The 25,640-nt window shown below is 40.2% G+C and overlaps 1 protein-coding gene across 2 annotated transcripts in view; it reads left to right on the top strand.

Annotated features, from left to right (window-relative positions):
- Positions 1–3,736: 3,736 nt before the first annotated feature.
- Positions 3,737–25,640, top strand: part of LOC132547271 (solute carrier family 22 member 4-like) — a 54,615-nt gene continuing 32,711 nt past the window's right edge. The window contains exon 1 of one of the 2 annotated variants that reach the window (XM_060211034.1): positions 3,737–4,214. The gene's annotated coding sequence lies outside the window, so the exon portion shown is untranslated. Of the gene's footprint in view, positions 4,215–18,585; positions 18,642–25,640 lie in introns of those variants that run through there. The other variant, XM_060211035.1, reaches the window with a different exon arrangement.

Raw genomic sequence — 25,640 nt, 5'->3', positions numbered from 1 at the left:
GTACCTGATATAAAACTTAGCTAATGTGTAAACCATTTTGTACAGGATATAGATTTCCGTAAAATGTACACGATCATGCTGTACCGGATATAGATTTCCGTAAAATATACACGATCATGCTGTACCGGATTTAGATTTCTGTAAAGTGTACACGATCATGCTGTACCGGATATAGATTTCCGTAAAATGTACACGATCATGTTGTACCGGATATAGATTTCTGTAAAGTGTACACGATCATGCTGTACCGGATATAGATTTCCGTAAAATGTACACGACCATGCTGTACCGGATATAGATTTCTGTAAAGTGTACACGATCATGCTGTACCGGATATAGACGTCCGTAGAATGTACATGATCATGCTGTACCGGATATAGACGTCCGTAAAATGTACATGATCATGCTGTACCGGATATAGACTTCCGTTAAGTGTGCACGATCATGTCATGTACACGATCTTACTGCACCGCATGTAGACCTCTGACATTGACATAACATTTTTTTTGAAGATGACCTTGCTGTACCAAATGTAAACTTTCGTTAAATGTTCATCTTTATCATGAAATATTAATACTGAGATGTTAACCCGATTACTGTGTTTTCCATTTTTTCCGTGATTGTGGTGCCGATGCTACAGATAAAATCGATAGATTACGAGAAGTTGTTGAATTGTCTGGATATTATGTAACTGGAACGTTAATGCACACGCTTCTCATAAACAGTGCTTATACGATTATATAACGATAGGCACACAAAGAATCGTAGCAAAAAGCTTCATTATAACAGATCATTTGATCGTGAAAATCTCAATGTGTGTGTCATCATACTCCAGTACTAGTAACTAGTGTTATTCTGATAGCACTGCCGCTGGAGCAGAGCCAAATAACAGTGATGCTTTTTAATTTTACCCTGTTTACTGCGATCTTGAACATGAATGCCGGCTTTACTTTTTATTCAGGCCGGGGGAGGGGATTATAACCAGTATTTTTATCTGGGTAGGGATCATTCATGTAATCTACAATTTGATCATCATTTTCCACTTATGATATATATTTTTGATCAAGGAATAATGCAAATAACATTCATGCATGGCTACCATTAAAAATATCTAGAATTTATCATTCTTTCCGGTTACGGGAACTATACGACTGTCTGATAGCGGCTTTTGGTCATCGTATATTCCGGAAGTATGTCAAGAATTGGCATGTGACAGTCCACTTTTGTCTGGACATGTGACAGTCCACTGTTGTCTGGACATGTGACAGTCCACTGTAGTCTGGTATCTTACACGTGACTTAGTCAAGAACTGGCGTGTAGCATGTGACAGTCCTCTGTTGTCTGGACATGTGACAGTCCACTGTTGTCTGATATCTTACACCTGAGTATGTCAAGAATTGGCGTGTAGCATGTGACAGTCCACTGTTGTCTGGTATCTTACACGTGTGTATGTCGAGAATTGGCGTGTAGCATGTGACAGTCCACTGTTGTCTGGTACCTTGCACAGGAGTATGTCAAGAATTGGCGTGTAGCATGTGACAGTCCACTGTAGTCTGGTATCTTACACGTGAGTATGAGCAGAATTGGCGTGTAGCATGTGACAGTCCTCTGTTGTCTGGACATGTGACAGTCCACTGTTGTCTGATATCTTACACCTGAGTATGTCAAGAATTGGCGTGTAGCATGTGACAGTCCACTGTTGTCTGGTATCTTACACGTGTGTATGTCGAGAATTGGCGTGTAGCATGTGACAGTCCACTGTTGTCTGGTACCTTGCACAGGAGTATGTCAAGAATTGGCGTGTAGCATGTGACAGTCCACTGTAGTCTGGTATCTTACACGTGAGTATGAGCAGAATTGGCGTGTAGCATGTGACAGTCCTCTGTTGTCTGGACATGTGACAGTCCACTGTTGTCCGATATCTTACACCTGAGTATGTCAAGAATTGGCGTGTAGCATGTGACAGTCCACTGTTGTCTGGTATCTTACACGTGTGTATGTCGAGAATTGGCGTTTAGCATGTGACAGTCCACTGTTGTCTGGTACCTTGCACGTGAGTATGTCAAGAATTGGCGTGTAGCATGTGACAGTCTACTGTTGTCTGGTACATTGCACGTGAGTATGTCAAGAATTGGCGTGTAGCATGTGACAGTCCACTGTTGTCTGGTACCTTACACGTGACTAGGTCAAGAATTGGCGTGTAGCATGTGACAGTCCACTGTAGTCTGGTACCTTGCACGTGAGTATGTCGAGAATTGGCGTGTAGCATGTGACAGTCCACTGTTGTCTGGACATGTGACAGTCCACTGTTGTCTGGTACCTTACACGTGACTAGGTCAAGAATTGGCGTGTAGCATGTGACAGTCCACTGTAGTCTGGTACCTTGCACGTGAGTATGTCAAGAACTGGCGTGTAGCATGTGACAGTCCACTGTTGACTGATACCTCGCACGTGAGTATGTCCAGAACTGGTGTGTAGCATGTGACAGTCCACTGTAGCCATTGCATTCTTTCGAAAGTATACAACTCAGATCTGACAACTAAGTATAAGATTGAACACAGACATCTTCAAGCATTTATCTAGTGACCGTCATATCGAGGTCAAGGGTCGTGATTAATGATTGGCATATCGAGGTCAAGGGTCGTGATCAATGATTGGCATATCGAGGTCAACTGTCGTGATCAATTATTGGCAATTCGAGGTCAAGGGTCATGAGAAATATCCGGCATCTTGAAATCAATCTATCGACAACTTCTCAAGAAATAGCAATAATAAATTTTCATGATCAAATCCAAGATGGCAGCCACATCAGTCCCAAAATCAAACATGCACGACGAGGGACAGAGACTAATAGGAACATCCATATGAAATATGCGCTAGATCCATTCAGGACTTAAGAAATAGCAATAAAATACTTTCATAGCAAAATTCAAGATGGCTACCTGTCGGCTATTTTGTTTACACAATTTGTCCCAAAATAAAACGAGAACAACGAGGGAACATGGAAGTGGGGCCTACATATGAAGTTTGAAAACGATCCGTTCAGTATTTTCTATGAAATACATGTAGCGATAACAAACTTTCATTATTAAAATCCAAGATGTCCGTTTTATAGCCATTTTGTTTTTCTGATCAGTCTCACAATCAAACGTGCATAAGTAAGGACTAAGTGAAACTTACGTATGAGATTTGAGAAATATTACTCAGGTATTCAAGATAAATCGATTACAGTAATTGTTTACGGACAGACCACGGACAGACCACGGACGGATCACGGGCTGACCACAGACACGGGATAACCACGGACTAACCACGGACAGACCACGGACAGACCACGGACTGACCACGGACGGACCACGGACAGACCACGGACTGACCACGGACTCAAATTCACGGAATTCAAATTAAGTCCTACGTACAATGTCTTCAGTGTTGTTCTTCAAATAATATTACGAATTGTCACTTTGTGTCCAAATTAGGTTACGTGAATAATGTCTTGAATTCTCGCTGGATGTCTTCAATGTTTCCCTAATGTCGTTAATTCCTACTGGTGGTCATCGTATCAATATTTGGTATAATGACACTCTGCTAAACTATATCACATGTTGATTTGTAATGTGTAGAATTACTACATTTAGCTAAAGGCCCGAAGCGTAGTTACACTACCGTTGTACAACAAGCGCAGAGGAACAGTTGGTCAGTGTACGGTCGATGTTTTACGTCACTCACTTGTCCACCTGGCGCTACAGATTGGGTATTACGCCACACCGATGGAATGACCAGTCCCACGCGCGGATTAACGGTAATTGGTGCGGGCGTTAACAACATGCTCCCGGGGTGTAAACATGTTAACTTGACATCATACGTTCAATACACTCGGAGTTCCCCAGAATCTGGGGTCGGTTCGTACCACGCAACGTTTCAGAAGTAGTTAGGGTGCGTTCGTGCAGATGTATCAAGGAATAATCATCCTTAGTGTTTTGAGTGCATTGGCGAGTGAATGATTCGATACATCCAAAAGCTTCATCACGGATTAAGCATGGCAAAATACAATCTAATGTTCAAATGTGGCAGACTAGCAGGATGTGTTATGTGTGATTAAGAAGTGGTTCATTTCAACAGAGGCACTATACTTTCATTGGTTCTGCGGTGTAAAATTTTAATTCATAAATTATATCTGGATTCATACCGACGAAAACGTGGAATTACCTGAGGTAAGAAAATCACATGACTTAGCTGTGCTCTCCTTCTTACTGGAGTAGAATAACAGTAATAGTCTTGTTTTTCAATTAAACATTTGACAGATATGAATTTTAGAAACGTTTAGATTTCAGTAAGGTGATATATTACAGTATGCTATTAGTACTTATGTTGACGCTGGCCTACACAGTGACGTTAGAATATATGTTAAAGTTAGTGTACACAATGACGTAAGTATATGTGTTTACGTTAACGAATGACGTTAGCGTACACATTGACGTAAGAATATATGATGACGTTACGGTACACAGAGATGTTAGTATATATGATGACATGAGCATGATTTTGTGAAAGACATTGTATAACGGGTCTCAGTGAAAGAAGTGGAGTATAAAAACAAGAAATATTATTTTTTTTAAACAAAAGATGATCATTTTAGTGACCTGTGACGTACGGTAATTCACGACACGGCGCGGTTATGACGTGACCTAAGTATATGTCCCCCATGGTCACTGTGGGTTATAAGAAAGAGATGACATCAGTTTTAAAACGTTACAAGTAAAAGGGTTTCTTGCTCTGCCATTTCCGTTCTGAATACCGTATGCAAAATATGTGCGTTTGAAGTTGTTATGGTAAGCAATTTCCTGGTGTTCAGGCTAATGTCTGAAGTAGCAGTTACGTATGAGTGAGTGTGTGTTCCTCCCCCGTCCGCCCTTTAATATTACAGTGGAGCTAACACTGAAGAGATTCACTATAAAAGAAAAACTACCATACTGCCGTAACGTTCACTAAGAGGCCAATTATCTCATACTTCTATGATTGTTAATTGACTTGAAAATTACATTAATGATTCTGCAGATAAAAGCTTGAATACGACAGACATGAATCGAGTGAGTACGTGAGAGACGAGGGGGACGGGGATAGGATAATTTACAGAACACGGCTTAGATTTGCGGGGTTACTAATGGGCGTTGTGTTATTGACATAACGATTACATTTAAGTAGTTCACTAACAAATGTGAAATCTTCAAGATGTGACGCTTTTGAGGCGGAATCGATGTAGATTTATGTGTGACGTAAAATTACTTCACAGCTGAGGATATCATTTCTTTACGAATATTAGGATGTTAGTGTAAGTCACGACCGAATCCTACCAGGACGATTGTTAGTTATGTTCAAGTCCGTCCAGGACAGTCGTATGTTTCGTCCTAGTCTGTCCAAGACTGTTGTACATCACGTCTTAGTCCGTCCAACCGTCCAAAACTGTTATACATCACGTCCTAGTCTGTCCAAAACAGTTGTACATTAGGTCATAGTCCGTCCAAGATTGTTGTATGTAAAGTCAGAATCAATCCAGGGCAGTTGTTTGTAACGTTTTCATCCGTTCAAGACATTTGTTTTTTCACGTCCTAATCGGTTCAGGACAAGTGTGCATTACGTTCAAAGCCGTCAGGAGAGTTCCGTGCCACGTCCTAATCCATCAATGAAAATTTGCTCTTTAAAACAATTTGCTCTAACAGCTAGTCCTTTTCCTTCACGTTAAACGAATTCGTTCTGACCAGAAAATGTAGCCCCTGGTACCATCCCACTGACATCCCCTACCAGTAAGCTGTAGACCCTGGTACCATCCTACTGACATCCCTGACCAGTAAGCTGTAGACCCTGGTACCATCCTACTGACATCCCTGACCAGTAAGCTGTTGACCCTGGTACCATCCTATGGACATCCCTGACCAGTAAGCTGTAGACCCTGGTACCATCCTATTGACATCCCTGTCCAGTAAGCTGTAGACCCTGGTACCATCCTATTGGCATCCCTGACCAGTAAGCTGTAGACCCTGGTACCATCCTATTGACATCCCTGTCCAGTAAGCTGTAGACCCTGGTACCATCCTATTGACATCCCTGACCAGTAAGCTGTAGACCTTGGTACCATCCTGTTGACATCCCTGACCAGTAAGCTGTAGACCCTGGTACCATCCTATTGACATCCCTGACCAGTAAGCTGTAGACCCTGGTACCATCCTGTTGACATCCCCTACCAGTAAGCTGTAGTCCCTGGTACCATCCTATGGACATCCCTGACCAGTAAGCTGTAGACCCTGGTACCATCCTATTGACATCCCTGGCCAGTAAGCTGTAGACCCTGGTACCATCCTATTGGCATCCCTGACCAGTAAGCTGTAGACCCTGGTACCATCCTATTGACATCCCTGTCCAGTAAGCTGTAGACCCTGGTACCATCCTATTGACATCCCTGACCAGTAAGCTGTAGACCTTGGTACCATCCTGTTGACATCCCTGACCAGTAAGCTGTAGACCCTGGTACCATCCTATTGACATCCCTGACCAGTAAGCTGTAGACCCTGGTACCATCCTGTTGACATCCCCTACCAGTAAGCTGTAGTCCCTGGTACCATCCTATTGACATCCCCTACCAGTAAGCTGTAGACCCTGGTACCATCCTATTGACATCCCTGGCCAGTAAGCTGTAGACCCTGGTACCATCCTATTGACATCCCTGACCAGTAAGCTGTAGACCCTAGTACCATCCTATTGACATCCCTGACCAGTAAGCTGTAGACCCTGGTACCATCCTATTGATATCCCCTACCAGTAAGCTGTAGACCCTGGTACCATCCTATTGACATCCCTGACAAGTAAAATGTAGACCCTGGTACCATCCTATTGACGTCCCTGACCAGTAAGCTGTAGACCCTGGTACCATCCTATTGACATCCCCTACCAGTAAGCTGTAGACCCTGGTACCAACCTATTGACATCCCCTGTGATGTTTAAACCCTGGTACCATCCCATACCAGTAAGCTGTTGCACCTTGTGGGAAACAAATACAGAATAACCGTACAAATTAAAGGATTTGTTTTTAATTAGAAGTAAATATAGTGGAATATTTGTGTTTCTTATTTGTTTAAATTCCTTTACAATCCCCATCAATGAAAACGTACTGATAAGGAAACTTCCTTCTGTAACTTCGATTGTCGTACAGTTCTGAATGTGTACCAAATAAAACAAACAACGGAGGTTAATCTGGTCACCCCCAAAATGCTTTCGAAATTTAAGGCAAGGATGGTAATTTTCTACTGCTTTATTTCAACCAAATGTAACCAGCAGAAAAAACCCGTCTTTACTTCAGTCTTTCTGTTCGATTTTCCTTTATTTTAGAGACAGATGAAAGGCATTCGTCTGCAATATATTAAAAACATAACATTCAATAGAAACACACAATAACACACATTTAACAAATTAAGATAAAACAGGGAGTGAATGATTAACATTTTGACCAGCATCATACAATTCACTACATCATTTCACTAATACAATTACATTAATGGTTCACATCTCACATGTGATTACATACACATTTGTCATAAGTTACCCTGAGAAACGGTGGGAATTAACATGACCTTTGTCAACAGTAATCAGAACAGTGTTCACAACATATCCCACCCCAGGTAAGGCAGACGACACGTAATCACATAATCCTTCTTCGCTATACGATAAATATCGGTAAGATGATCAACTGAGATCGACAAACAATCTTATTCAATAGAAACTTACGATATGAAGAAGAGATCTCGAACTGCCAAATCGATCACAAAGAAATTGATTTGAACTGATCGCTGAAATTTGATTGGTCGACGCAGTTCGTTTTATTCCGTGAATAAACTTTAAATCTTTTATCTAAATTACGCACTCGTTGGTAATATATACTGAGCCTATCGGTAGAACATAGTGCCATTATACAAACTAATAATAATTAATATCATTGATATACATGTAATGTTAACATACAGTGTACATTTGGATCACATGGCTGTCATGTGACATAGACAATATCGATATCGCATTATATTAATAAAGCCTTAGGGAACGAATATTAACAATGAAATACAATACACTATGTGATGTAAGTAAAAGTACCTTGTAAGAGATTATTTTCGCGTTGTATTAGTCAGTCATAACAAACAAGAGCACCCTTTCTTTTCTAGTGTAACGTTTTCTTTCTACATTGTTTTCTAAAACTTATAAAAATGATTTTTTGCAAATACATATTAAAGTAGCATGTAAAAAAGTAAAAACAATTTAAATGTGTCTGTTATTTCATCATTGAACCCGGCTAACGTTTCCATCCAATCTAATTTCCCGTCTAAGTTTCGCACAAAGTTGCCTCTCAACTTTCTCTTGAAAAATTTTGCATCCCTTCTCTCGTCCCCTCTTTATTACTGATCAAAATTGCTTTTGCCGTTTTATCCCTAACTTTATCCCGAACAATGTTTCCGACCCCTTACAACTTTCCAAACTTATTATTGTATCCAGGAAAGACTCGAATATACCTGTACTATCCACGTGACCATGGGTCAGTCCAAATGTCGCCGTTTTCATGGTTTCTGGCATAACTTTCTCATTTTTGAGTATTTCATCTTCAAATTCCACAGAAACCTGTGGTAAATCTTTTTTCTTAAAAATTTATATCGATCGTTTTTTTAAAAATTGCTCTCTCTGAAAATATCCGATTTTGCGCAATGGTGGTCGAACAGTTGATTACATTATTGGACCTGACATAACTTTTCCATTCAATCGAATTTCTCTTCTTAATTTCGCACAAAGGTGCTTTTTACTTCCCCTTGAAGGTAAGTGATCCCTATTTCGTTCTCCTCTTTATTACTGATCAAAATTGATTTTGCGCAGTGGGTATAGTATAGACATTTTGTGTTTTCTATACAAAGCACTACTTCGACTCACAAACACTTTCATATCTCGCTCTACGTACAATCTGGCTGCCTGGTTTTATAGAATTAAGTAACCTTGTCTGTCGGAATGACCTTTGCCATTATAACTATGTATAGCATTTTATGTCTTTCGGCGACCATTAAATCATAAACATTGGTGAAACAGGGGGTCGCGTGTTCTCTTGTTGGTGAGCTTGGGTTTGAAAATGAAGATTTAATGTCTGTTTTTAATTACTTGTTTGACATTAAAACTGGAGAATTGATGATGACACTTGAACACAACCAGGAGACGTTACGTGATACACTTGTGAATGCCCGACAAATTAGACCTAATTACTGAGAGCAGTTTTGTGTGCTGTTTTTTCAGTGGTGTTTTATTTCCTGTACCAGTCTCGTTACCTGTTTTTTTGTAGTACTGTCTATTTCACTTTGGCCCTATCACTTATCCTAGTAAATTAACCTGAGATAATTAATTTGAATATCGTCTGGACGCCGTTCAATGATGTGGTAGCCAGCTGACTGTAAACGCTTCCATACGTTTGTGTTACTGTCGATTTTATTACTTAGATTTTCGGAAGCCTCGTGGAGAAAATTCAACTTAACTGAAAACACACCACCCGTACTCACAGAATACAGAGGATTGGTGGCAGGACTTACTTTTAGTGAAACAAAGGATTTGATTATATACAAGTTGTTTCTGAAACCAAACACTGGCATCACAAATTGATTTCCCATTATAGACGTAAATACATTTGTGAGTCCTGTACATTTGTTTTCAGCAACATAAACATCGATATTAAGATAACGCAGAGATGCTGATGGTATGGATTCTGAGTGTCAGTCGCCGTCATCTTTTACAAAGGGGTAAGCCGAGTGCAAAGATAGAGTTCCAGTAGCTTTATCTTAAAAAGGTCCGAATACCTTTACAGAGACAGGATCCGAGTACCTTTAAAGAGACAGGATCCGAGTACCTTTAAAGAGACAGGGTCCGAGTACCTTTAAAGAGACAGGGTCCGAGTACCTTTATAGAGACAGGGTCCGAGTACCTTTAAAGAGACAGGGTCCGGGTACCTTTACAGAGACAGGGTCCGAGTACCTTTATAGAGACAGGGTCCGACCTTTATAGAGACAGGGTCCGAATACCTTTAAAGAGACAGGGTCCGAGTACCTTTATAGAGACAGGGTCCGAATACCTTTAAAGAGACAGGGTCCGAGTACCTTTATAGAGACAGGGTCCGAATACCTTTACAGAGACAGGGTCCGAGTACCTTTATAGAGACAGGGTCCGAGTACCTTTATAGAGACAGGATCCGAGTACCTTTAAAGAGACAGGGTCCGAATACCTTTATAGAGACAGGGTCCGAATACCTTTACAGAGACAGGGTCCGAGTACCTTTATAGAGACAGGACAGTCCGACCTTTACAGAGACAGGGTCCGACCTTTACAGAGACAGGGTCCGAATACCTTTAAAGAGACAGGGTCCGAGTACCTTTATAGAGACAGGGTCCGAATACATTTAAAGAGACAGGGTCCGAGTACCTTTAGAGAGACAGGGTCCGAGTACCTTTACAGAGACAGGGTCCGAATACCTTTATAGAGACAGGGTCCGAATACCTTTATAGAGACAGGGTCCGAGTACCTTTAAAGAGACAGGGTCCGAGTAACTTTACAGAGACAGGGTCCGAGTACTTTATAGAGACAGGGTTTATAGAGACAGGGTCCGAGTACCTTTATAGAGACAGGATCCGAGTAATTTTAAAGAGACAGGGTCCGGGTACCTTTACAGAGACAGGGTCCGAGTAACTTTACAGAGACAGGGTCCGAGTACCTTTATAGAGACAGGGTCCGAGTAACTTTACAGAGACAGGGTCCGAGTAACTACCTTTACAGAGACAGGGTCCGAGTACCTTTAAAGAGACAGGATCCGAGTACCTTTAGAGACAGGGTCCGAGTACCTTTAAAGAGACAGGGTCCGAGTACCTTTATAGAGACAGGGTCCGAGTACCTTTAAAGAGACAGGGTCCGGGTACCTTTACAGAGACAGGGTCCGAGTACCTTTATAGAGACAGGGTCCGAATACCTTTAAAGAGACAGGGTCCGAGTACCTTTATAGAGACAGGGTCCGACCTTTAAAGAGACAGGGTCCGAGTACCTTTATAGAGACAGGGTCCGAGACAGGGTCCGAGTACCTTTATAGAGACAGGGTCCGAGTACCTTTATAGAGACAGGGTCCGAGTAATTTTAAAGAGACAGGGTCCGGGTACCTTTACAGAGACAGGGTCCGAATACCTTTAAAGAGACAGGGTCCGAGTACCTTTATAGAGACAGGGTCCGAATACCTTTAAAGAGACAGGGTCCGAGTACCTTTATAGAGACAGGGTCCGAATACCTTTACAGAGACAGGGTCCGAGTACCTTTATAGAGACAGGGTCCGAGTACCTTTAAAGAGACAGGGTCCGAGTACCTTTATAGAGACAGGGTCCGAATACCTTTACAGAGACAGGGTCCGAGTACCTTTATAGAGACAGGGTCCGAGTACCTTTATAGAGACAGGGTCCGAGTAATTTTAAAGAGACAGGGTCCGGGTACCTTTACAGAGACAGGGTCCGAGTACCTTTACAGAGACAGGGTCCGAATACCTTTAAAGAGACAGGGTCCGAGTACCTTTATAGAGACAGGGTCCGAATACCTTTAAAGAGACAGGGTCCGAGTACCTTTATAGAGACAGGGTCCGAATACCTTTACAGAGACAGGGTCCGAGTACCTTTATAGAGACAGGGTCCGAGTACCTTTATAGAGACAGGATCCGAGTAATTTTAAAGAGACAGGGTCCGAGTAACTTTACAGAGACAGGGTCCGAGTACCTTTAAAGAGACAGGGTCCGAATACCTTTATAGAGACAGGGTCCGAGTAACTTTAGAGAGTCCGAGTACCTTTATAGAGACAGGGTCCGAATACCTTTACAGAGACAGGGTCCGAGTACCTTTACAGAGACAGGGTCCGAGTACCCTTATAGAGACAGGATCCGAGTACCTTTACAGAGACAGGGTCCGAGTAACTTTAGAGAGTCCGAGTACCTCTACAGAGACAGGATCCGAGTACCTTTACAGAGACAGGGTCCGAGTAACTTTACAGAGACGTATGGATTTTGTCGAAACCATGTGGAGCGAGCATTGTATCAACAGGCCTTTCATTGTGGTAAACGATTGTGACAGAATTTTAGATGACAATATTTATTTAACTTTAATTTAATGGGGCTCCTTCCTTGAAAAAAATGTTTATTGTATTCCTAATTACACGTGTGCAGCCATGGGAAACATGTTAGGTGACGATGTGTATAATGTCACGTGACAAGGAGTATAATGTCATGTGACATTGTGTATACTATCACGTGACAACATGTTTGATGTGTCTGATGTCATAATATGACGTGAGATCCGTACCTGTTGTTCCCGTTATATGAGTATTTGGCATCAGATCTTCCGGATGTCTCCATTGCTTTGTCCTATCGACAGCTAGGTGATGGTCATTGAGGGACGACTTCGCGATGTTCTCAAGGTGAATTCAGGATGTTTCATATTTTCTTAGTTTTTCCCGGGTAAAAATATCAATCGCGTGCGCTTTTTCAACCAGGCCATTGTTGTTTGCACAAGTGATTAAGCGTTTGAGTGACCGAGACTATTTTTGTCTATTACCGCTATGTTGCTATCTGCCATTTGTGCAAAACCTTACTGGGACTTCCACTTCCGTGTCACAGCGTACTTTGTAACCGAGAGTATCGATACTTTTCCCCTTTTCCCCACTTTCTTTTCGTACGTGGTGTCTTTAGGACTTGTTTTGGTCCAGCTAGCCTTGCTACTGTTCAGGTCTCGTCTAATTCTAATTGTTCTAAACTTTAAAGAGCTACGCTTGGGCGATTGGGCGCCCGACAACTACAATCTTATAATATGTAATGCTTCGCTTTCAAAGTTGCCTCCTGACGTTGCTTAGAGTACTTAGATCCAAGTTAGACCGGTTATTCATCAGGCGCTTCACAAATTAATATCATCCACACACACGAGTTTTATTGTCATTCACTTAGGCAATACTGTACCCTTGTGAGTTTACAGAGAAACAAAAAATGTTAAGAGTACATACAGCGTAACTTAATATATCTGCCAGGTCGGCTGCTTTCTCTCAGCACAATCTGCCACGTCGCTCCACGATTGATATAATTACAGTGATGTCTCTGTGTGTACTTATAGTCTGATAAAGCAATGAATTATCATATACCTGGGTATTACCACCAAGTATGTGCAGTATAATTCCACATTCCACATTACCGTTATGTTTGGGTATGATCTTATGTCCACGTTTTATCATCGTTATGTTTGTGTATGATCATAATTTACTTTTTACCGTTTTTGTATTACTGAATGAAAAACACGCTGTGGTAATTTCAGTCGAGCACAGAGATATTATCCCTATCTCTTTCGACTTGACTGAGCTCGGATATAGTGAATCGTCAATTTGTAAAAATGCAACTTCAGTTTTTTAACAACCATTATCGTTATTAGAATTTTTATGTTTGCCTGATATAAAATATTTTTACGCATTAACTCTAGATTACATTTTCAACATGCCGTTTTGTCGTTATTAGAAAAGAATTTGTCAGCGTTTTCCAGTATCACGTGATCATACGAATGACTGCGTAACAACCGCTCAGGAATCCGGACTTGTAATCCGCCAACACAGTCCTGCATATCAGTCTCTCATTGATCCTAGGCTGTTAATCTGATAATGAAAAAATGATGGAGTGGATATTTCAAAAAAACAAACATGGATGCATTGTCTGATCGATATCATTAACGTCATTAAGTGAAATTTACCGGTAAAACTGCAGGGAACTTTTTAGTTAGCCAGTCTACAAATATCGTTTATACTTACATCCCCGTATCAAGATACATAAGACGTAGATTTATACATACTTGACTTTTGCTCGACAGAGAATGCCACGGATCTGGTATGTGATTTGATCATGTTCCCGCACCCGTGATGTCCGAGTGGGACTCAGGATGTCCCCCAAACCGTTCGGTATTGATATTTGACTCAAATATGAGTAGGACAGAATTTCCCTCAAACCGTGCGAGATTAATGATTGCCCCAAATCCTGGTTGGACTTGGGATGTCCCTCAAACCGTGCGGGATCGATGATGACTCCTATCAAATTCAAGTTTGACGTCGGACGTCCCAAAACCGCGCGGCATTGATGACTAAAGGTGTTTCCGAACCTATGTAATGATGGTGATGTGAAAAACATGTTTGTCGCACTGATACTGTTTTCGACACTTCATGGTTTGGTATCAGATTAAAGTGATGCATACCAAAGCCGGGAAGACATTCCGAAAGCACCAGTAAGGACCCATTAAAGGAAGACACGCAAACACTTCTGCATAGACCGATCTATACCAAAAATGGCAACAATCTGTCGATCTATAAATCATTAATAAAGGCACAACAACGTTAGTATGGCGTCAATGATCCTACACACTCGAAATTGGTGACGGTTTATGTGGAGATTGGTGACCATTTATGTGGAGATTGGTGACCGTTTATGTGGAGATCGGTGACCGTTTATGTGGAGATTGGTGACCGTTTATGTAGAGATTGGTGACGGTTTATGTAGAGATTGGTGACGGTTTATATGGAGATTGGTGACCGTTTTTGCAGAAAATGTTTATGTGGAGTCCTACGGTAGATTAGTCACGCATGTCATGTAATCTGCACCAAATAACACATTGACAAAACCTGGACGTTCATCGAAAGCTTATGATTTAAAAAGCATAAATAAGAGATGTTCCGATAATAATATCAGAGGTGCCCCGAGATCATATCAATCGATCAGAGGTACACCGATGTACTAATGATGTGACAGAGGTGCTCCGAGTGCTTATTTACATTGATATATCAGATGTGTACCGAAGGTAAAGTGATATATTGAAATTTCTTCCTGTACCGGCGCGGTAAAACGGTAACAGGAAAGATCTGATGCCAAATACTCATACAACGGGAACAACAGGTACGAATCTCACGTCACATTATGACATCAGACACATTAAACATGTTGTCACGTGATAGTATACACAATGTCACATGACAGTAAACACATTGTCACGTAGCATTTTACATATTGTTATCTGACATGCATGCTTTCCCATGACAGTACACGTGTTCTCACATGACATCATAACTGTGTTCCCATGATAGTACACGTGTTCTCACATGACAGTCAACATGACATCTTACATGTTTTTCCATGACAGTACAAATGTTGTCACATGACAACCATGACATATTGTAACCAGACATCATACTTGTTTTCCCATTACGGTGCACGTGTTGCCCCATGCCTTTGTGAAATATTTTTCTACATTACATCACTGATATTAATACATGGAGTCACACATGTTGTCTGAAGGCATCTGCTATGTTTTCACATGAAATCACATATATTAACACCTGAGGTTCTAAAGCCATTAAAGACGTATCGATGATATCTTTTATATGTTTAAACATTGCTCCAACTTATCTATCCTTAATAAAACTACGTACATATATATATGATTACTATGTATGTGACGTCATCCGTACGGAAAATTGTATCCCAATTACCTGTCAGTATATGGATGGTTTCGGAAAGCCCTGTCCAAGCCGAGTTCCGGAAAAATATTATTTGTACTCAAAGATCATCGGTCATTGCTAAGATTGGGCACAAACGAAAAAATATGAAAATAGCAACAGTCTGAACATTTAAGATGAAACCAATAACTATCATTCGTGATAAACATAGTTTAGCACTTAACTATTTCACCGCATGTGATTACGGTCGGAATGGATATCCTGTCGGACACGCGTGCGCAATGGGAATTAACTATCCCGATGTTATATTATTCCGAGTGTATAACAAAGTCCGTCTCTAAATCCCATTACATAATGTATTAATTAGAAATGGACAGGACAAACATCCATTAGGATCCCAGAGGCCTTCACCTCATCGCCTGTGGTAGCGGCATCAAACTATACGATTGTTAAAAAACTGACCAGGCAGGAAAAGCGAGTCTACAGACCGTGCCTTGTAATAAAACATTTGGCGGCGAAAGAACGTGCATTGTGGAGAGAAAGGGGTTTCTGAATAGTTACAGTTACAATGACCTGAAATACTGAAAGATGAATGATAAAATACATCATCTTTGTAGCATTCTAAAATAAAGTATCATTCTCACAGACAATATATTGTGTTTGTAACATTCTCACGGGTAGTATATCGTGTTTGTAACATTCTCACGGGTAGTATATCGTGTTTGTAACATTCTCACGGGTAGTATAACGTGTTTGTAACATTCTCACGGGTAGTATATCGTGTTTGTAACATTCTCACGGGTAGTATATCGTGTTTGTAACATTATGACAGATAGTATATCGTGTTTGTAACATTCTCACGGGTAGTATATCGTGTTTGTAACATTATGACAGATAGTATATCGTGTTTGTAACATTCTCACGGGTAGTATATCGTGTTTGTAACATTCTCACGGGTAGTATATCGTGTTTGTAACATTATGACAGATAGTAGATCGTGTTTGTAACATTCCCACGGGTAGAATATCATGTTTGTAACATTTTCACAGATAGTTATGTATAACGTGTTTGAAGTAGTCTAATGAATGACACATTGTGTCTGTATGTTCTCATTCTGACCAACTGTCCATCGTGTTTGAACAGCTTTTATCCACATTAACGATAATATGTAATTGTACTATATGATAGGAAGACATTTGTTTCTGGTGTAGGTAAGTTGTTTATGAAACAGACAGAAGGCTGACCATTTTACGACTGTTCGTTCCAATGTTTTGCCTAATTTTTCAATTCATTAATGAAAACTTTCCTCCTCCACTGCTGTTTGTATGGCATCCATTAGCACACCATTAGTACGAACAAATTAAAGCCATTCCGTAACGCATTTCATTTGTTCAAACATATTTGTTTTCCTAATGAATTGGATTTCTTTTTTTAAAGTTGCCGTTACTAACATGATTTACTGTTAGGGCCCACTCATTACAGTTAACTACAAGGTCGATTGTGTTTGTGGTAATTCTGCTACAATACTCATTGGGAACTATGAACACACAGCTGGTATTGACATTACGTGTCTCTAAATGTCTTGTGAGTTATCTCTACATGTCCGGTGAGTTATCTCTACATATCCGGTTAGTTATCTCTACTTGTCTGGTGAGTTATCTCTACATATCCAGTGAGTTATCTCTACATGTCTGGTGAGTTATCTACAAGTCTGGTGAGTTATCTCTACATATCCGGTGAGTTATCTCTACATATCTGGTGAGTTATCTCTACATGTCTGGTGAGTTATCTACATGTCCGGTGAGTTATCTCTACATATCCGGTGAGTTATCTCTACATGTCTGGTGAGTTATCTACATGTCCGGTGAGTTATATATACATATCCGGTGAGTTATCTCTACATATCTGGTGAGTTATCTCTACATGTCTGGTGAGTTATCTACATGTCTGGTGAGTTATCTCTACATGTCTGGTGAGTTATCTACATGTCTGGTGAGTTATCTATACATATCCGGTGAGTTATCTCTACATATCCGGTGAGTTATCTCTACATGTCTGGTGAGTTATCTACAAGTCTGGTGAGTTATCTCTACATATCCGGTGAGTTATCTCTACATATCTGGTGAGTTATCTCTACATGTCTGGTGAGTTATCTACATGTCCGGTGAGTTATCTCTACATATCCGGTGAGTTATCTCTACATGTCTGGTGAGTTATCTACATGTCTGGTGAGTTATATATACATATCCGGTGAGTTATCTCTACATATCTGGTGAGTTATCTCTACATGTCTGGTGAGTTATCTACATGTCTGGTGAGTTATCTCTACATGTCTGGTGAGTTATCTACATGTCTGGTGAGTTATCTATGCATATCCGGTGAGTTATCTCTACATATCCGGTGAGGTATCTCTACATGTCTGGTGAGTTATCTCTACATATCCGGTGAGTTATCTCTACATATCCGGTGAGTTATCCCTACATGTCCGGTGAGTTATCTCTACATATCCGGTGAGTTACCTCTACATGTCTGGTGAGTTATCTCTACATATCCGGTGAGTTATCTCTACATATCCGGTGAGTTATCTCTACATGTCTGGTGTGCTATCTCTACATGTCCGGTGATTTATCTCTACATATCCGGTGAGTTATCTCTACATGTCTGGTGAGTTATCTCTACATGTCCGATGATTTATCTCTACATGTGTTGTTAGTAATATAATAATATGTTGTTTAAATATCCTGGGAGATGTGAAGTATCTTTCCATTTATGGTGGTATCTTACACTTGGCCGGAAGTTAGAGACCCTCCGTATCTTAGACTGACTTAAGTTACAATGACAACTCAAAATGATATGTACGGATGTTTTTCAGGCACCTGACGAAACTATACACAATTGATAGAGAAATTTACAGAACCGGAAGTGCTGTTTTAACAGACGTGTCCAAAAAGTCATTCCAAATGTCAGTTATAAAGTTTGACTTTAACTGACTCTTATCAACAGATACGTCGTCAAATCACCCAAACATGTTACCTGATAAAGAAGATAAATTAATCAACAAGTTTTATTGGGTATGAAAATATCAACATTCGGTATAGCCACCATGCATCTGGTACCATCCTTGTGCCCATCGTCTCATGCTATTGGCCGGACGCAGAAGTTTGTTCTCAGTAAACCCTTGCCACTTCTGAATCAATGCAGCCCATTATTCTCCAGCTGTTTGGCATTTTGGGTCCAATAAATTGGCCTTTTTTCTACACATGCCAAACTTGGTTCATGTCTGGTGACGCAGGAGGCCATTGATGTGCTCTACCTTTTCTTGCTGACGATGGTCTTGTCGTCCATAAGGATAGACCGATTTGTCAATGAATTGGCATCGAAAAGCAGAGCAACTAAAAGCTGGAGGACCTGATCACGATACTTCTGCCAATTTAAAGTTCTATCAAAACATGTTGTTAACACAAACGGATACACTACAAGGGACACGACAAGGCTTACAAAAGGAAAATTAAGTTTTGATTAAGATATTTATACTTAAATTAATGGTCCCTAACTTATGGCTAAGTGTAGATATTATATAAATATCCTGTGAGTTGTGAAGTATCTTACCGTATATTTTAGTATGTTTAGATAAGTTTGTGAGTTGTGAGTTTACTGAACCTTGTGACACTGGTGGGTAGATACAAGGACATATATGTACATTTATATGGATGTTATTGATCCTGGCACACGGCTGTCCTGTCAAACACCCATTAGATGCTCGCGGATGGCACCTGACGTCCACATAAAACAGATATATATTTTCCCCCATACATCTTTTTCGTCCGTGCGGGAGTTTGATGCAGCCATCACGTCACGTGATACTCGAGTAGGTTAAAGACATTGGCTACCACAGACACGATAAAAGTGTCGAGAAGTAGTCGGTGTATGTTGTTGATACAGTTGTCGAATCATTCAGTCGATGTGGAAATTCGTATGAAAATTTGGTTTAATCATCCGCTAAAAATAGTTCTCCATGAACCATGACGACACCAAGCGACTACTTCCTTGCAAATAATCTCATTCATAAAAAATATTTCAATTTTGACCAATCAGATCGCCGTGTATTCATGAATGCAGAACCTGAGGTATATCGGCTGATGAATCCTAGATAAATCTGTTCGGTTATTCTAGTCACCATTTCGGTTTATAAGTTAATCGTCTTACTTACAAATCAAAACTGCCATGTTCTTACGTTAATGTTACGTGAAAATGTTTTTGAGGCAAACAACATTGTTGGTAAATAAATAGATAAATAAATAAATAATAGTTATTCATAGATTGTGGACCATACATTTCATAAAAGTCTCACTCAATTCACTGCGACCAAACAATTGGTTCAATTTTTTATCACCAACATCCCGACATCACAATGGTATAAACCAGTGTTTGTAGATTTACTATATTGGATCCTTGTTATATAATGAATGTTTGAAGCATATTCCAAGTATCCAGGTAAATGATTTCCAGTAATTCAATTTTATCCTTGTAACTCTTACCTTTGTTTTAATTGTTCTTTACTTTTGTGTAACATTTGCAACATCCCCTGCATTTACATCAATCACTTTTCTGTGTGCCCTAAATAGTTACAGTACTTTGATTTGTGTGTAGTGTTTTAAATATTATACTTTTTCATTTAAGTTTAAAGTTCTATTTTCTTCAACGAGTAGAGTCTTGTCTTGAGTGCTATTGATGTGATGTGTTAAAGTCTTCTGAACTTACTTACTTAGTCTTACATAGTCTTACTTACTAAGTCTTACATAGTCTTACTTACTAAGTCTTACATAGTCTTACTTACTAAGTCTTACATAGTCTTACTTACTAAGTCTTACATAGTCTTACTTACTAAGTCTTACATGGTCGTTACTGAACTCATAACATACTTAGTCGTTACTGAACTCAGGCCTTTAGGCCTCTATATTCAGATCCAAATCTTTCGTATTAATGTGTGGGAAGAACACATACATTGCCAAGAGTTGTGAAGAGTCAGGTTTCCTTAAATTGTTTCTGACAGGGATGTGAAAAGGTTGATTAAATTTCCCTGAGAACATCAAAATTTCCTGAAATTGCAATAATACGTTTGATTTATCCAGTTAAAGCTGGCCCTGACAAAATAAAACATAGGATGTTGACTATTATCATATGTCAGCGTGAATGAAGCCGGATCTTTGATTTGATATTAAACATGTTCAGGCTAGTTGTCGACGTCTACACTGCTTACTAAGGTTCTGAGTTTTCAGCAGCAAAACTTTATGTCATCGGGTTAACTAAAGAGATGGACGATACAGACTTCAGAAAGGGTTACATAAGATGTTTCGTCGTTTTTCTGGCAAAGGTAGTAGTAAGATTTATGTAGTTAGATATGTTTTATTTTGATTTCAGACACTGTGGTTTAACATTGCTATAAATATATTTAGCTGTCAAAGCTGGTAACAATCAGATATCTTCACAGAACAAAACTATGTTTGAAGCATTTAATTCTTCTGCAAGGCGTCAGGAGTATCTGTGTTATGAGAGTAACGAAAAGCAGCTGTGAAATGTGACATCGCTATTCCTGTTAAAGCGAAGGTTCTCCTTGGTCCATAATTGTAATTTTAGACCGAACCAAAAAAATGAATAAGTAGCTGACAGACCGCCATCTTGAAATTTGACAATTCAAATGTGTTTTTGCGGTAACTTAAGAAGCGCTTGATAGATTTTCACCTTTTTTGTATGTTCCCCTCGGTCTTTAGTTGTACTTCCGATGGAGATGTCTCCATGTAAATAGATCATCTGTCAGTAGTAATACAACATATCATTGAGACCAAATCAGATCAAAGATACCGATCCAACAAATAAAAATGTGAGATGCTGACAACGCAAAATTCACACTACGAGCACCACACGTACATCAAACCGATACACGCAAAACACGTGGGGTGTGGACAACACAACATTCAAACCGATACACGCAAAACACGTGGGATGTGGACAACAAAGCATTCAAACCTATACACGCAAAACACGTGGGGTGCGGACAACACAACATTCAGACTACGAGCACCGTACGTACATCAAACCGATACACGCAAAAACACGTGGGGTGTGGACAACACAACATTCATACTGCGAGCACCGTGCGTACATCAAACCGATACACGCAAAAACACGTGAGGTGTGGACAACACAACCATCACACTGCAAGCACCGCACGTACATCAAACCGATACACGCAAAACACGTGGGGTGCGGACAACACAACAATCACACCACGAGTACCGTGCACACATCAAACCGATACACTCAAAAATACGGCATAGAATAAAAACACAAGTTATGATAAAAACAGTCATCAACAAGAAGTTTAATTGGTTAACAGGGTGCCACATCAACACAAATCACAATTGGTTAACAGGGTGCCACATCAACACAAATCACAATTGGTTAACAGGGTGCCACATCAACACAAATCACAATTGGTTAACAGGGTGCCACATCAACACAAATCACAATTGGTTAACAGGGTGCCACATCAACACAGATCATACAATTGGTTAACAGGGTGCCACATCAACACGTATTATACAATTGGTTAACAGGGTGCCACATCAACACGTATTATACAATTGGTAAACAGGGTGCCGCATCAACACAGATTATACAATTGGTTAACAGGGTGCCACATCAACACAGATTATACAATTGGTTAACAGGGTGCCACATCAACACAGATCATACAATTGGTTAACAGGATGCCACATCAACACAGATCATACAATTGGTTAACAGGGTGCCACATCAACACAGATCATTTAATTGCTTAACAGGGTGCCACATCAACACAGATCATTCAATTACTTAACAGGGTGCCATATCAACACAGATTATACAATTGGTTAACGGGGTGCCACATCAACACAGATCATACAATTTGTTAACAGGGTGCCACATCAACACAAATTATACAATTGGTTAACAGGGTGCCACATCAACACAGATCAAACAATTGGTTAACAGGGTGCCACATCAACACAGATCATACAATTGGTTAACAGGGTGCCACATCAACACAGATCATACAATTGGTTAACAGGGTGCCACATCAACACAGATCATACAGTTGGTTAACAGGGTGCCACATAAACACAGATCATACAATTGGTTAACAGGGTGCCATTTCAACACGGATCTTACAATTGGTTAACAGGGTGTCACATCAACACGGATCTTACAATGGTTGTCGCCAAAATCCCCCTGTATCAAACATTCCATAGAGTATGTGTTTTATTATAAGGATTGCATTCGATACGTGAAATCCCATTTATGAATCATTATCCGCTTTGGGAACTGGGAGGACAGTGTTCTGATGGAGGTCGACATATTGGGCTGGGGTTTATACTGTTAATTAAAATACCATTTTGTTATAAAAAATATAAATTATAGCATCTGTCAAAGCCTTCACTCTAAAACCGATTTTCATTATAGCGTTGATAACAGACATTGACTCAAGCTGTCAGCTTGAAGAAAGACGGGGAGATAATCCTGACGTCACGCCCTCGAACAGTTCGGGAGGGGAGTACAGGTCGAACAGGGGCGTCGGCAGCCGCATTATAAGGGTAATTTAGTACAAAATATCCGCAGTGTCACGTATATCGTCACGTGTTATCGTACCTGATACGTTTCCTAAGTAATGAAATTCTACTGCCAATAACAGTGAAGTGTCAACAAAAGTGCCTTGTCATCAACAGTGACGTGTCAACTAAAGTGTCTTGTCGACAAAAGTGACTAGTTCACAACAGTGACGTGTCAACAACAGTGACTTGTCAACAGCAGTGACTTGTCAACAGCAGTGACTTGTCCACAACAGTGATTTGTCAACAACAGTGACGTGTCAACAACAGTGACGTGTCAACAACAGCGACTTGTCAACAGCAGTGACTTGTCAACAGCAGTGACGTGTCAACAGCAGTGACGTGTCAACAACAGTGACGTGTCAACAACAGCGACTTGTCGTATTTCATCAAGATCTTCTTTGACTACAGATGAGTCCGTGCGAAATTTTGTCAATGTAGTAAATGACCTTTCTTACAACAATCTTACACTTCTTTATGTCTACCATCGCCACTTTATTTGTGGGGCAATACAGTGTGGTTCTCCTACACCTTAGAACCACCTGTGGTATTGATATATATATTGAGTTGTCGTGTACCACCGGATGTTGCTGCACCGGATGAAGCGGATCTAAACATTGTTACGTATCCATAGCTACGAATCTAGACACTTATCATTAATGTACTGCCTTCGCTACCAGGAATCTTAGGGATGTGATTCAAAAAGGGAATTATGTACACAGGTGTCTTTGTGATAAAGGAAAGAAATATTTAATTACTGCCATTATTTGTTTGCGCTCCGGTATTTTTTTTTTTTTTTTGTCTGGCGAGGTCGTGACCGAGAGCGGATGTGCGTTCGGTGGCATCTTTAAATAAATATAGGCTGACAATGGGGTTTGTTTGGTAAATATTTCATTAATGCCATATCCGTGTAGCAAAGGCTGGTGTAATTCTAACTTAGTCCAAGTATTTCTCTATGATGAATGTTAAAACAGATGGTATTGACAAGAGAAATTCTGACGTTCTTCCAGAATAACGAGATACAGTCGACGTCATATGTGCTCCGTCATCCCTTGTCATTAACACTGAGAGGTACCTGGAGGTAAATCATCTGATATGTTTAATCGATCGAAAAAGACACTCATTTAATCTTTTATGGACGCTGTTAATCACCAGGCCAGGGAATGGTTTAAAACAGTTTATGGTGAATGTTTCTAACTGGTGCTGTAGTGGAAGCCATTGGATTCGCACTAAATGACAGGGATATTAGTTGGACAAGTACAGCGGTCAGGTTTATTATCAAAGTACTAAAACATCAATAGCGTATAACAGTAACCATTTCTTTATTTTTCCTCCGTCAGAGTTATATTTTATTCTATTGATGGCATCGTTTTACGATTATCAGCCATTTAATGCCGAAGTATTTGTAGATTTTCATGATGACCTCGGAACACCCATCTAGGGCGGTAGCAGCGGTCTGGTATAGAAACCACATGTGTTCACATTAGGCATGGTATGTGTTTAATTACATCATTATAAACAAATCACTCATTACTGCGGCAGTAACGAGCCCCATTCATCCACACTTCCAGTTCTTTCCATCAAAGCCCTCATCGTTTTTGTACACACTCATTTTATTAGTTCAATATTTGTGATTCGCCAAAAATACCAAAAATACCTTCCAACATAAATCAAGAAACATGATCTGTGAATTACAGGATATAGCTTTTATTTGATGTGATCAGTGTGGGGGAGCTTCCGTCTCCTATAGCACGTGCATGACGAATGGGTAACCGGAAGTATAAAACATGATATGGATATTGATCTTTGAGTCTGTTATGCGTTAGTCACGTGTCTCTGACATACCTAGTTCATCATCCAAACCATGTTTTGCGTATTCAACACTCATATATCAACATACTAACCAATCATAACGTATAAATAAATGTTATGGCAGGCGTGTCTCTGAGCGAGTTTAAGCAACGGTCAAAATGCCTACAATAAAGATAGCAGTATGACGTCACAAACGGGATTACACTCTCTTTAGGTCGTTCGTGTGTGATGGGACTGGCGATTTGGTATTTCCAGACAAGATTCTAGTTCTGGGGCTGGCGATTTGGTATTTTCAGACAAGGTTCCAGTTTTGGGGCTGACGAACGATTATTTTCAGACAAGGGCTAGTGTTTTGGGGTGACGATTGGTTATTTTCAGACAAGAGCTAGTTCGGGACTGACGATTGGTTATTTTCAGACAAGAGCTAGTTCGGGACTGACGATTGGTTATTTTCAGACAAGAGCTAGTTCGGGGCTGACGATTGGTTATTTTCAGACAAGAGCTAGTTCGGACTGACGATTGGTTATTTTCAGACAAGAGCTAGTTCGGGGCTGACGATTGGTTATTTTCAGACAAGAGCTAGATCTGGGTTGGCGATGTGGTGTTTTC

The sequence above is a fragment of the Ylistrum balloti genome, unplaced genomic scaffold (genome assembly GCF_031769215.1).
Source record: "Ylistrum balloti isolate Yb309-2 unplaced genomic scaffold, AGI_CSIRO_Ybal_v1 Utg369944, whole genome shotgun sequence".
In the NCBI taxonomy this organism is placed as follows: Eukaryota; Metazoa; Mollusca; class Bivalvia; order Pectinida; family Pectinidae; genus Ylistrum; species Ylistrum balloti.
Note: the sequence above shows the minus strand (reverse complement) of the source record. Positions and strands in the feature narration are given on the sequence as shown.